The sequence below is a fragment of the Oncorhynchus gorbuscha genome, linkage group LG06, assembly GCF_021184085.1.
Source record: "Oncorhynchus gorbuscha isolate QuinsamMale2020 ecotype Even-year linkage group LG06, OgorEven_v1.0, whole genome shotgun sequence".
Lineage (NCBI taxonomy): Eukaryota > Metazoa > Chordata > Actinopteri > Salmoniformes > Salmonidae > Oncorhynchus > Oncorhynchus gorbuscha.
Genome location: NC_060178.1, coordinates 41,553,805 through 41,568,947, shown reverse-complemented (window position 1 = coordinate 41,568,947; position 15,143 = coordinate 41,553,805).

Here is a 15,143-nt window from a genome sequence, read left to right as displayed (position 1 = left end):
ATGGTAGAGTGGCCAAGTGGAAGCCACTCCTCAGTATAATGCACATGATAGCCCACTTTGAGTTTTCCAAAAGGCACCTAAAGACTCTCTGACCATGAGAAACAATATTCTCTGGTCTGATGAAACCAAGATTGAACTTTTGTCCTGAATGCATGAAGCATGATGGTGGCACATCATGCTGTGGGGATGTTTTTCAGAGGCAGGGACTGGGAGACTAGTCAGGGTAGAGGCAAAGATGAACGGAGCAATGTACAGAGAGATCCTTGATGAAAACCTGTTCTAGCACGCTTAGGACCTCCGACTGGGATGAAGATTCACCTTCCAACAGAACAATGAACTGAAGCACACAGCCAAGACAATGCAGGAGTGGCTTCGGGACAAGTCTCTGAATGTCCTTAAACCCAGCCAGAGCTCAAACTTGAACCCTATCTAACATCTCTGGCGAGACCTGAAAATAGCTGTGCAACAACGCTCCCCATCTAACCTGACAGAGCTTGATCTGCAGAGAAGGACAGGAGAAACTCCCCAAATACAGGTGTGCCAAGCTTGTAGCGTCATACCCAAGAAGACTCAAGTCTGTAATTGCTGACAAAGGTGCTTCAACAAAGTACTGAGTAAAGGGTCTCAATACTTATGTAAATGTGGTATCAGTTTTTAATTTCTAATAATTTAGCAAAAAAAAAAGACCCTTTGTGTTTTGTGTAGATTGATGAATGGGAAAAAAATTATTTAATCAATTTTATAATAAGGCTGTAACCTAACAAAGTGTGGAAAAAGTCAAGGGGTTTGAATACTTTCCCAAAGGCACTGTATATAATATTCATCAATATATATAGAATAATTAGTCAAACATTTTATATTTCAATATTCATAATTGAATGTAAAAATATGTAATTGAAATCCAAAATACTATTTATATTACAGAGCAAGGGGTAAAGCTTCCTATGACACCAGTTTTTTGCTTTGTAGTAACTACAGATTCTGTGTTCTCCATTCTGGAGTCTTAAAGGAGGCCTTGGCAAGATCAAAATGTCATAAATATGCCAACTTTGATTCATTACTTCTCAATTCAGATTTGAGATACAAATGTGAAATATATGTCAACATTCCTTCCTCCAAAGGATTATTCTACGTATTAAATTTCATGGAAATGACCCAAATTATGGTATTTTTTTTGTCTGTGTTTTGTGAGTAATCACTAATGTTATGCACAGCGTAAATATGCCTTTGGCTCACTCAGTTGATGAAAATATCAACATTAGGCTATCGGAATGCAGCAGGTTAAATCTCTACTTAGTGGGCTGAATTATGCTCCATGTTCATGAATGGTTAAGAGATTTCTTACATTTTTTAAATAAATTAATAGAATTATGCTACCCAGGTGGTGGCTCTTCAGGGTTGTAACCACAGTGTGAAACTGTAACACAGCCCATAATAAAAGCAACCAGAAGTCCCTTGTACTCCACAGAGGGTGCACCTGTCCTTTGTAATGTGAAATTCTGAGATGGCACCGATTTAAACCAATTTCTTTGGATAATTAATCTGTCCTCAACAATGTACCAACCAAGCAGCCAATCCACTCTTCAGTCTGGATGGCCTGGCCTGTGTTGCTGTGGTGGGTCTTATATGATCTGGTCTGTGTTCACTGGCACATGTCCAGCCTCAGACCACCAACCCCATAATGTTACAGAGGTTGCGCACCTACAACAGCCTCAGACCAACAACCCCATATTGTAGCATCTTCTCCAAGACCAAAAAGTAAACACTTTCCTCTGGATTGGAAGTTTTTTGGTCAAGAGGTAGACTATGTATGGGTGCAGAACGTTGATGTAACACAAAATAAATGATATGTATATTTGTATTGCCACAGCCTGACTATTACAGTACAGCCACAACCTACGAGTCATTCTGATGTAACATTTGGGTAACACTGCATGCCCAAGCCCGAACCCAAAGCTGTCTGACATGCCAGGGAAAGCCCCGATCAGATAGTGAACAGGGATCGTATTCAACCACACAACATTGACTACATCTACAGTGAAGACAGCATTTGAATTGAAGGTCAATATAGAATGAAAATGATTATGCAAGAGTCAGTTTCTCATTAAAGGATTAGGATGAATCCACTTGTTCACATTGCTCATTCTCATTTGTAGCTGTGCCTGAGATTCTGATTCACACACACAGCTCTAACTGTCGCCGAGGTAGGCTCTCTGGCGATGTGCACCTGTCTCTGAGAACAGCTGATGTCTGACAGAGAACCCCCTGCCCCCTCCATACACTCCGTACCCTGGGAAACCCACCTGTCACTAAAGATACCCTGACCTCTACACCAGCCCCATCGCCCTTCAATAGTCTGGGGTAGAGGCAGACCTATGGGATACAGTCAGTAAAGGTTTACTTACGCTGATATTTCAGTAGAGCAGTTTTAGTTTTTTTTGGTGTTGTGTTGAAGTTGTTTGTGTCATGCCTCTAATTAGCACTACATCTTATGCTCTTTCATCATGTTCTATAACAATGATCATACGTTGATTACAAGCTTGTAATTGTATCATTTTAGCGTTGTAACATTGTTTTAAATACCGGTATGTAATATGTTATTTTGAAAGGCTTTATGAATGACTACATTCGACTGACCTAGAAACGTTCTTATACACATCCGTTTTTTACTTTTAATGCACTGCAATAACTTTTAGTATTCAACCACAAATAGCCATTAAAGTGCAGATGGTTCCAGGAAGTGCAGTAAGTTGATGTACAGCAAGCACCTGTGTTATATCCTCTGCTGATCTGTAACAATGACTTCACACCTGGGTGACCTCTAACCTTATTCCTATAGACAAATGGTATAATTCCTCCCCCACTACATTGTAGACGTATGCCAGATCTTACAAAGCCTGGATAGGTATTTAATACATCACATCAGCTTCTGTTATGATATGGGGGGAGGTTAGCGTTAGGACATAAACATGCACTTCCACACCTCATCCCTAGGTGGCAGCACCAACCATTAAGGGCATTGCTCTGCCAGGAAGGCTTGATAAGCACATCAGGTGCAGGCAAATAAGGTGATCGTCAGTTGGTGTCTCAGTTGCAGAGTCATGAGGCTTTCGTTTGGGCATGCCTGTTTGTAGTTTTCTGTTTTGTATGCTTATTTTCGTCACCATCTGAACAAAGGGACTTCCGAAAATCACGGATTATAAAGGGGAAACCAGCCACTATCCCACCTGGACAAAAATAATACCTATGGTAGAACACGGTTCATCGATTACAGCTCTGCTTTCAACACCATCGTTGCTGAGGTCTAAAGCCTTGTTCACACTGCAGGCCTTAATGCTCAAATCAGTTTTGTTTTTCAAATCTGTTTTGGGATACAGGCTGTCCAAACAGCATGTTACAAGTGACCAAATTAGATTTGCGTGTGTTCAGACAGCAGTCATTTGCTGATAAACCTACGCTAGTCGCTGTAGTAACGACGGGTGTGTGCACAGTGGTCTAAGCTGATTGGTGGTGGTACTCGTGCTTCCTATCACTCAGAAGATCCGTAACAACAATTAACAAGCTAGTTAGCCATCATGGGACCATACTTGTGAACATAAGCAACCGTTTAAATCTAAATGGGTTTTCCAGCACAAAATGCATTTCAGCCAATGAAAAGCGTCTATTTACTTGTATGTGACAGAACACCAAATTGTAGCTGGTCCCATCAGATCAAATCAAATTATACTTGTCACATGCCCGGAATACAACAGGTGTAGACCTAACCGTGAAATGCTTACTTGCAAGCTCTTAACCAACAATGCAGTTCAAGAAATAGAGTTTAGTTTATTCAGTAAATATTTTCTTAAGTAAAAAATAAAAAGTAACACAATAAAATAGCAATACAGAGGCTATATACAGGGGGTACCAGTACCGAGTCAATGTGCGAGGTTACAGGTTAGTCGAGGTAATTTGTACATGTAGGTAGGGGTAAAGTGACTATGCATATAGATAATAAATAGGGAGTAGCAGCAGTGTAAAAAAAAGGGTGTGTGTGAATGTAAATACTCTGGGTGGCCACATGGCACACATTAGCTCTTTGCTAACCTCAACGGGTGGTACTGAACATCTTTATCAGCCTATGAAAGATCTTAGACTTTATATCCACCAACCAATGGCATTTCTTAAAATGGGTCTACCCTGGGCACAGAGGGATATTGTAAACCTACAAAATCAATTTTTGTTGTTGTTCTGTTGGTCTGTAATAAGACGTAGTGTGCCAATATTGCAGTGATGCATCCTTGATTAAGCTACTAGCTACCATTTACATTAAAGACGTTTTTGTTACTGACCAAATACTTATTTTCCACCATAATTTGCAAATAAATTCATACCAAATCCTACAATGTGATTTTCTGGATTTTTTTTCTAATTTTGTCTGTCATAGTTGAAGTGTACCTATGATGAGTATTACAAGCCTCTCTCATCTTTTTAAGTGGGAGAACTTGCACAATTGGTGGCTGACTAAATACTTTTTTGCCCCACTGTAAATATAAACAGTACCAGCACCCAAAATGAGTACCGGCACCTATAGTGCTTTCAGAAAGTTGTTATATACCTCCTTGACTTATTCCACATTTTGTTGTTACAGCCCGAATTCAAAATTAATTAAACATATTTATTTCCCCACACCCATCTACACACAATAGCCCATAATGACAGTGAAAACATGTTTAGGATTTTTTGCAAACATATTGAAAATTAAATAAAGATCTCATTTACATAAGTATTCACACCTCTGCGTCAGTACTTTCTAAAAGCACCTTTGGCAGCGATTAGTTTTGAGTTATTTTTGGTTTATCTGTATCAGCTTTGCACATCTGGATTTGGGTATTTTCTCCTGTTCTTCCTTGCAGATTTTCTCAAGTTTAAGCTTAAATTAGATGCGGAGCGGCAATGAACAGCAATCTTCAAGTCTTTCCACAGATTTTCAAATGGGATTCAAGTCTGGGCTTTGGCTGGGCCACTCAAGGACTTTCACATTGTTGTTCTAATGCCATTCCATTGTTGATTTGGCTGTATGCTTGAGGTCATTGTCCTGAAGGTAAATCTTCATCCCATTCTAAGGTCATTTGCACTCTGAAGCAGGTTCTCATCAAGGATTTGCCTGTATTTGGCTCCATTCATTGTTCCCTCTATCCTTACCAGTGTCTGCCGCTGCCCCATAGCATGATGCTGCCACCACCATGCTTCATGGTAGGGATGGTGTTAGATGGGTGATCAGCTGTGCCTCCAGACATAGCGCTTTACATTCAGGGCAAAGAGTAAAAATGTTGCCTCATCAGACCACAGAATATCTTGTCTAATGCTCAGTATATCACGTGCCTTTTTGCCAACTCCAGGTGTGCTGTCATGTGCCTATATCACTGGAGTGGCTTCAGTATCGATACTCCCCCATAAAGCCCATATTGGTGAAGTACTATAGGGACTTGTCCATCTGGCAGGTTCTCCCATCTCAGCCAAGGAACTGTAGTTCTGTCAGAGTGGTCAATGGGTTCAAATCAAATCAAAGTTTATTTGTCACAGGCGCCGAATACAACAAGTGTAGACCTTACAGTGAAATGCTTACTTACAGGCTCTAACCAATGGTGCGAGAAAAACAAGGTGTGTGTGTGTGTGTAGGTAAGTAAAGAAATAAAACAAGAGTAAAAAGACATTTGAAAAAAGAGTAGCAAGGCTATATACAGACACCTGTTAGTCAGGCTTATTGAAGGTTTATATACATGTAGGTATCGTTAAAGTGATTATGCATATATGATGAACAGAGAGTAGCAGAAGCATAAAAAGAGGGGTTGGCGGGTGGTGGGACACAATGCAGATAGCCCGGTTAGCCAATGTGCGGGAGTACCCGTTGGTCGGGCCAATTTAGGTAGTATGTACATGAATGTATAGTTAAAGTTACTATGCATTTAAGATAAACAGAGAGTAGCAGCAGTGTAAAAGAGGGGGGTGGGGGACACAATGCAAATAGTCTGGGTAACCATTCTTGGTCACCTTCCTGACCAAGGTCCTTCTTGCCCAGTTACTCAGTTTGGTTGGACAGCCACCTCTAAGCAGTCTGGGTAGTTCCATATTTGTTCAATATCCCAATGATGAAGACCACTGTGCTCTTGAAATTGATTTTTTACACTTACCTTAATATGCTTCATCACAATTCTATGTCGGAGACTTAAAGACAGTTCCTTGGACTTCATGGTATAGTTTCTGCTCTGACATGTGTTGCGGGTTGAGAATCCTTGAGTTGGAACTAAAAGTAAAAGGAATACTTTTCTTCTGCTGGGCTAAGTAATATCCATTCCTATGCAGTCAGACATTTATTATGCAGTAGATGATGCAATTCAAGTCAGGACACAAGAGGGCGCTCTAACTTTGGTGTTGGACTAGGAATCAAGGGACTTCTGAGCTGGCATCATTATTAAAACAGAGTCACTTGAAAAAGTGAAACATTCTCACATTCTACTGCTCTAAGATATCCATTCTGATGGTAGTAACATTTTGGGGGCTCATCTGACCAGAGTTGTGGATCGTGAAAAACCAAAGCGACAAGCATGTGGAGACCAGAGCAAGCTGCAGAGCTTCAGGGACAGAAGTGTTCGAAGTATAATGGCTCAAGTTAACATGCGTAAAAAGCTAGTGGGGGACATTCAAAAACTCAGGTTTCAGGTATGACCCAGGTAAAGACAGTGTTGAATAAACAAAATGGTATTTCTAGTACAGGGGCAGGCAAACGACAGGTCAAATGCACGCAGAGGTCAGGAATCCAGAGACGGTGCAAAAGGTCCAGAACGGCAGACGGTCTCAGGGTCAGGGCAGGTACGGGTCAATAATCCAGTGAGGAGGAGACAAGCACAAAGACAGGTGAAACAGATCAGGGTGTCACAAAAACGGTTGATCCAGCTCAAAGAAGAGCAGTTATACAAACTGGCAGCTGTCCTGAGTGGGAAAATGTTTGTAGAGGCTCCCACTGTCACAGGGGCTAATGAAGCAGAAATGTATGACTGCATTGTGAGATACATGAACAGAAAACAGCTGAGTCAGGGGGTCAAATAACCAATTCACGTGCTGATGTGAGTTACAGTAGCATTTGTAAGCAAATTGATGAGGGACCAAGAGCAAACAAGACCCCACAGCAATTTGCATATATCAAATCAAATCAAATTTATTTATATAGCCCTTCGTACATCAGCTGATATCTCAAAGTGCTGTACAGAAACCCAGCCTAAAACCCCAAACAGCAAGCAATGCAGGTGTAGAAGCATGGTGGCTAGGAAAAACTCCCTAGAAAGGCCAAAACCTAGGAAGAAACCTAGAGAGGAACCAGGCTATGTGGGGTGGCCAGTCCTCTTCTGGCTGTGCCGGGTGGAGATTATAACAGAACATGGCCAAGATGTTCAAATGTTCATAAATTACCAGCATGGTCGAATAATAATAAGGCAGAAACGTTGAAACTGGAGCAGCAGCAAGGCCAGGTGGACTGGGGACAGCAAGGAGTCATCATGTCAGGTAGTCCTGGGGCATGGTCCTAGGGCTCAGGTCCTCCGAGAGAGAGAAAGAAAGAGAGAAGGAGAGAATTAGAGAACGCACACTTAGATTCACACAGGACACCGAATAGGACAGGAGAAGTACTCCAGATATGACAAACTGACCCTAGCCCCCCGACACATAAACTACTGCAGCATAAATACTGGAGGCTGAGACAGGAGGGGTCAGTAGACACTGTGGCCCCATCCGAGGACATCCCCCGGACAGGTCCAAACAGGAAGGATTTAACCCCACCCACTTTGACAAAGCACAGCCCCAACACCACTAGAGGGATATCTTCAACCACCAACTTACCATCCTGAGACAAGGCTGAGTAAAGCCCACAAAGATCTCAGCCCCTGTAATAGGGTTAGAGGCAGAGAATCCCAGTGGAAAGAGGGGAACCGGCCAGGCAGAGACAGCAAGGGCGGTTCGTTAGCTCCAGAGCCTTTCCATTCACCTTCCCACTCCTGGGCCAGACTACACTCAATCATATGACTCACTGAAGAGATGAGTCTTCAGTAAAGACTTAAAGGTTGAAACCGAGTTTGCGTCTCTGACATGGGTATGCAGACCGTTCCATAAACATGGAGCTCTATAGGAGAAAGCCTAGAAGTGACAAAAGCATGGATTAATTTTTCTGCATCATTTTAGGACAGAAAGTTTCTGATTTTTGCAATGTTACGTAGATGTAAAAAAGCTGTCCTTGAAATGGTCTTGATATGTTCTTCAAAAGAGAGATCAGGGTCCAGAGTAACGCCAAGGTCCTTCACAATTTTATTTGAGACGACTGTACAACCATTAAGATTAATTGTCAGATTCAACAGAAGATCTCTTTGTTTCTTGGGACCTAGAACAAGCATCTCTGTTTTGTCCGAGTTTAAAAGTAGAAAGTTTGCAGCCATCCACTTCCTTATGTCTGAAACACATGCTTCTAGCAAGGGCAATTACTAAAACACTTGAGCGTCTCTCTTGATCCTAGGTCCTGGGAGAGTTGAGCAGACTCAGGACAACTGAGCTTTGAAGGAATACTTAGATTTAAAGAGGTGTCCGTAATTTGCTTTCAAATAATCATAATCTTTTCCTCAAAGAAGTTCATGAATTTATCACTGCTAAAGTGAAAGTCACCCTCTCTTGGGGAATGCTGCTTTTTAGTTAGCTTTGCGACAGTATCAAAAAGGAATTTCGGATTGTTCTTATTTTCCTCAATTAAGTTAGAAAAATAGGATGATCGAGCAGCAGTAAGGGCTCTTCGGTACTGCACGGTACTATCTTTCCAAGCTAGTCGGAAGACTTCCAGTTTGGTGTGGCGCCATTTCCGTTCCAATTTTCTGGAAGCTTGCTTCAGAGCTTGGGTATTTTCTGTGTACCAGGGAGCTAATTTCTTATGAGAAATATTTTTAGTTTTTAGGGGTGCAACTGCATCTAGGTTATTGTGCAAGGTTAAATTGAGTTCCTCAGTTAGGTGGTTAACTGATTTCTGTCCTCTGGCGTCCTTGGGTAGACAGAGGGAATCTGGAAGGACATCAAGGAATCTTTGTGTTGTCTGTGAATTTATAGCACGACTTGGAGGACATCAAGGAATCTTTGTGTTGTCTGTGAATTTATAGCACGACTTTTGATGTTCCTTGGTTGGGGTCTGAGCAGATTATTTGTTGCAATTGCAAAAGTAATAAAATAGTGGTCGATAGTCCAGGATTATGAGGAAAAACATTAAGATCCACAACATTTATTCCATGGGACAAAACTAGGTCCAGCGTTTGACTGTGACAGTGAGTGGGTCCAGAGACATGTTGGACAAAACCCACTGAGTCGATGATGGCTCCGAAAGCCTTTTGGAGTGGGTCTGTGGACTTTTCCATGTGAATATTAAAGTCACCAAAGATTAGAATATTATCTGCTATGACTACAAGGTCCGATAGGAATTCAGGGAACTCAGTGAGGAACGATGTATATGGCCCAGGAGGCCTGTAAACAGTAGCTATAAAAAGTGATTGAGTAGGCTGCATCGATTTCATGACTAGAAGCTCAAAAGACGAAAACGTCTTTTTTTTTTTGTAAATTGAAATTTGCTTTCGTAAATGTTAGCAACACCTCCGCCTTTGCGGGATGCACGGGGGATATGGTCACTAGTGTAGCCAGGAGGTGAGGCCTCATTTAACACAGTAAATTCATCAGGCTTAAGCCATGTTTCAGTCAGGCCAATCACATCATGATTATGATCAGTGATTAGTTCATTGACTATAATTGCCTTTGAAGTAAGGGATCTAACATTAAGTAGCCCTATTTTGAGATGTGAGGTATCATGATCTCTTTCAATAATGACAGGAATGGAGGTGGTCTTTATCCTAGTGAGATTGCTAAGGCGAACACCGCCATGTTTAGTTTTGCCCAACCTAGGTCGAGGCACAGACACGGTCTCAATGGTGATAGCTGTGCTGACTACACTGACTGTGCTAGTGGTAGACTCCACTATGCTGGCAGGCTGGCTAACAGCCTGCTGCCTGGCCTGCACCCTATTTCATTCTGGAGCTAGAGGAGTTAGGCTTGTTGGGTTGAAACAGCACATACAGTGCATACAGTGCTGGCCACGAGGGTGCAGACACACTAACATATGACAAACCATTGGCCAAGTGTGTGTTCATTCGCACTGTATATCAAGGTTTCAGTGTCAAACATGCAAACATCAGAAGTCATTTAAAAGCATATGTATCTAATCTTAAGGCTAAAGATGATTTCTTCCTAGATCTAATCACTGAGTCAGCAAGGGAGGACGCAGAAATTCAAAAGTGCATTTGAGGGCCTTACAAACAACGCTCAGTGGCTGCTAATGTATCACACCAAAGTGATGGGGATGAAAGGGCGACAGAACAAGACCCTAACCAAGGTCACATACAAGGAGATGTACAGGCAAACAGAATAGCCATCCAAGAGTTACCTAGTCAAGTCCCAGCCATCGCAAAGAACCTGGAAAAAATGATCAGACCAAAAAGTGAGAGTGGACGGTATGCTGACTATGGTAGAAAACACTGCAGTGTCTCTGAAGGAGAAGGGTACATGTAACAACTGTGTGAAACAAGGTGTTACATTTAGATAAATGTATCCATCGCTTCCGCTGTGGAAGGGCTAGTCACCGAGCAGTGGCTTGACTGCTGAAAGGACAGAGACTGGGGAACTGGAGGAGGTCTCGAGGTGGGGACGACCAGTGACCTCAAACATGGGAATGTCCCCTCCTGGAGGTATTTACTGACCAAACTGGCACTACAACAATGTCTAGTGACAGAGACTTATTCACACTTTATTCAGAAGATGGACAATACAGTGATGGGCAAAAGACAAAAATACATACTGTAGCACGCTATGCTGACCTCTGTGCACATGAGCCGCACAGAGGTCAGCATAGCGGGATTTTTTTTATAGAGAAGACACTGCCCACCATTTACATTCAACCCATTGACACATTACTTAGAGATGAAGGACACCTCAATGGGGCAGCAGTAAATGGAACCAGGATACCCTTCAAGGGGTGGATTGAGGTGCTGGTGGATATCCAATAGTACCAGATATGGATGGTTGGCTGTAGAACCCTCATACTCAACTCTGGACCTCGAAGCTAGTTCCCCTGTGTTTTTTAATTGTTCCCCTCTAATCAGGGACTGATTAAGACCTGGGACAGCAGGTGGGTGGAATTAATTATCAGGTAGAACAGAAAACCAGCAGACGACGGACCTCGTAGGAGAAGAGTTGAATACCCCTTTTATAGAGGTTCCCATGCTAGTGACTTCCCACTTGTAAGCTTTAATGTTATTAAGGAGCTCATAAAGGAAGGTGGTGAGCCACAACAAAATGGGTTTGACTTGAGTGCTCTTCACGGAGAAGCTATGAATGTGAGGAAAAACACAGCTGACAGTGGTTAACACAGTGAACTCTATGGCCACCAACTGCATAGACCAGACAGAATTTAGCTGCACAGTTAAGTGGGCAAGCTAGGGATGTGAAATGGACAATCTAGGGATGTGAAATGGACAAGATAGGGATGTGAAATGGACAATCTAGGGATGTGAAATGGACAATCTAGGGATGTGAAATGGACAATCTAGGGATGTGAAATGGACAAGATAGGGATGTGAAATGGACAAGATAGGGATGTGAAATGGACAAGCTAGGGATGTGAAATGGACAAGATAGGGATGTGAAATGGACAAGCTAGGGATGTGAAATGGACAAGATAGGGATGTGAAATGGACAAGCTAGGGATGTGAAATGGACAAGATAGGGATGTGAAATGGACAAGATAGGGATGTGAAATGGACAAGCTAGGGATGTGAAATGGACAAGATAGGGATGTGAAATGGACAAGATAGGGATGTGAAATGGACAAGATAGGGATGTGAAATGTAGAGTCAGAGTTCTGGCAAAAGGGGGTGCCTAATGATGTTTGACCCATATGTTATGTCTCATCAACCAGAAAGACTTGATGTCTACCCCAGTATTGTAGAGTTGCCAGCAGGAGAGTCAACATTTGTGAAAATCAAAGTGCAAAATTCATCACAACATGATATCTGGCTTGCATCAAGATCATGTCAAGGCAGTACTGAGTCCGTAGTTGATAGTCCCTGTGCCCGTTTACCTTACCCCTCAGGGAGACCAGAAGGCTACACTCTTTACCATGCAGACAGACCCAGGAGCAAGTGATGGCACCAATGACAAATCCAACAGACCCCAAATGCAACGTGTGAAATGGCATCCCATGCTCCCTTTGAGTTGGTCTCAGTGGTCTTTTTACACTTATAACTCCCCTACTAGGTTCTGAGTACATTAATATTAGTCGATCATTTCACTAGGTTTTCACAGGCCTACGCCACTCGCAACAAGTCTGCAGACAGCAGAAGAGAATATCTTCATACCCATCTTCGGATATCCTCAGAGGCTCCACCACGATCAAGGCTATAAATTTGAAATACTCTTTGGAGCCTTCAGGAGCTGGCAGGAGCTGGCAGGAGCTGGCACAACTCCATATCATCCCCAGGGAAACTCATTGGAATGGATTAATTTGCACCCTTCCCAAAGAAAATAAATCACAATGAAAAGACTACTTGCCTCATATCGTACGTGGATACAACTGCACTCGTCACGAAGCAACAGACTTCTCACCACACTTCCTTCTCATTGGCCAGCCACCCTGCCTGCCCATTGACCGGTTGTTTGGACTCAATCAGAGTGATGAACAGGTGTCACCCCCTGTCTAGGCTCAGAATTGGGCCACCAAAATGAAGGAAGCTTACCAAGTTGCATCTGAAAACATTCAAAAGTCCTCAGCTAAAGGCAAAAGACACTACGATCATGGTGCAAAGGCAGTGGCCCTCCAACCTGGAGACCGAGTGAAGAATATGTCAGAGAGAGGAGGGCCGGGTAAGAAGCGGGCCATACATGGGTGGTAAGATATGTATGGGGAAGGACCTGTCTACAAGGTGAAAAGGGAGAATGGTGCTAAGGGCATCAGAGCGATCAATCGCAACATGCTGATGTTAGTGAACGACTTAACTGTAGAACATGAGACCTTGGATGAGAGGAAACAGCCTGCTATAAATAGAACATCAAACACAGAACATGGAGGAGATGGGGATGACACTTCAGCAGACTCTGATGAAGAAGACTTCTAGACTCCAGGAGTTAATCCAGTTGCAAGCGCAGAAGAACCAAGACCTAAGACAAAATCACTGCTAGAACAGGCCTATGCATTTCATCCCCATATTCAGGATACAGAAAGTAATCAGGATGAGAACATGGAGCAGGAAGAACCAAACAATGTGGATGGGTACAATGCTGAAGAGAGAGGACCATGTTGAAAGGAGAAATGACACTCCCGAAACTGAAGTTAGGCCCAATCCAGACAATGGTTTCTCATGTATGAATGACCTCACTGATTCAATTCAGCAGTGCGTAGAGGAAGGGATGGATGTCAGAAGATCCCAACGGATCCAAAAACCAAGGGGCATGCTAACCTATGACACACATGGGCGGCCAACCAACCAGGTGTGTAAACCTAACGTCCATGCCTCATACCAAACTCTACCACCCACTCTGCCAGTATGTATGCCTACTTACCAATGTCAGCAGTGTGGCCAATATCGATACCAGTACCGAAACCTATACAGAACACCAGACATACCTGCTCAGTTATAGACTTAATGAGTAATAGCAGGATCCACTATTTAAAGAGCAGGAGAGTGTAGCAGATTGAAAATTCTTGAGTTAGAACTAAAAGGGGATACTTTTTTTTATTTTGCTGGACTGAGTCTATCCATTTCTATGCAGTAGTAGATGCAATTACATTCAAGACACAAGAGGGAGCTCTAAGTTTGGTGTTGGACTAGGAATCAAGGGAGTTCTGAGCTGGCTTCGTTATTAAAACGAGTAACTTGGAAAAAGTTTAAACATTCTCATGCACTTTTTCACCACGTTTCAGATGACTATCCTACTGCTCTTAGATCTCCATCTGAGGATAGTAACACATGCAGTGTCAACTGTGGGACCTTGTAAAAACAGGTGTGTTTATTTCTAAATAATGTCCAAGCAATTGAATTGGCCACAGGTAGACTCCAATCAAGTTGTAGTGACGTCTCAAGGACGATCAAAGTATACTGAATGCACTTGAGCTCATAGCAAAGGGGTGTGAACACTTATGTAAAATAGATTAGCAAATGTCTAAAAACATGCTTTCACTTTGTCATTATGGAGTATTGTGTGTAGATTGAGAGAAAATCCAATTAATCCATTTTGAATTCAGGCTGTAACAAAATGTGGCTTTAAACAGAGAAATTTGACCAGTCAGTCAAATACACATGATAGTTGCTTTGATGATCAGAACGTGCTGTTGATCCATAAACAAGCTTTGGAATACGTCCAACTACTTCAACTATTTTAATTGGCTAATGCACTTGTGCCAGGATATAATCAGTGCCACCTGTTGAAGTTAGCATTGGGCTAACATATGCCATGTTATCTAATGGGACAAGGTACAATTTCCAATTTAGCGTTCTGTCATGTGCAAGTAAATCGACAATTTTAATTGGCTGACACACATTTTGAGCTGGAGAATTAATTTAACGAAATGGTTAAATGTCCGCAGGTATGGCCCCAGTATGTTCTTGTCAAACTGTCAACAGAGTAGCTAGCAAGCAACAAGATATGCCAAATAACAGTCTAAAAACGACTGATGGCAAATACATCAGATTTGATCGTTCAGACAAGTCGCATGGCCATGATTCAGATTTGTATCTGATTTCAAACCACCTACAAAAGTGGTTTGTAGGACATTTACAGCACTCGGTGTCAACAGAAGGCCAAGAAGATCCTTAAAGACCTCAGGCATCCAAGCCACAGTCTGTTCACTCTGCTACCATCTAGCAGACAGAGACGGTACTGGTGCATAAGAGCCGGGACAGAGAGACTGAGAAACAGCTTCTACCACCAGGCCATCAGACTGTTGACCAGCCATCACTACTCAGCCCTGCACCTTCAAAATAATGCCCCATATATATAGTCATTGATTATGGTTACATGCACATAACAATACGATT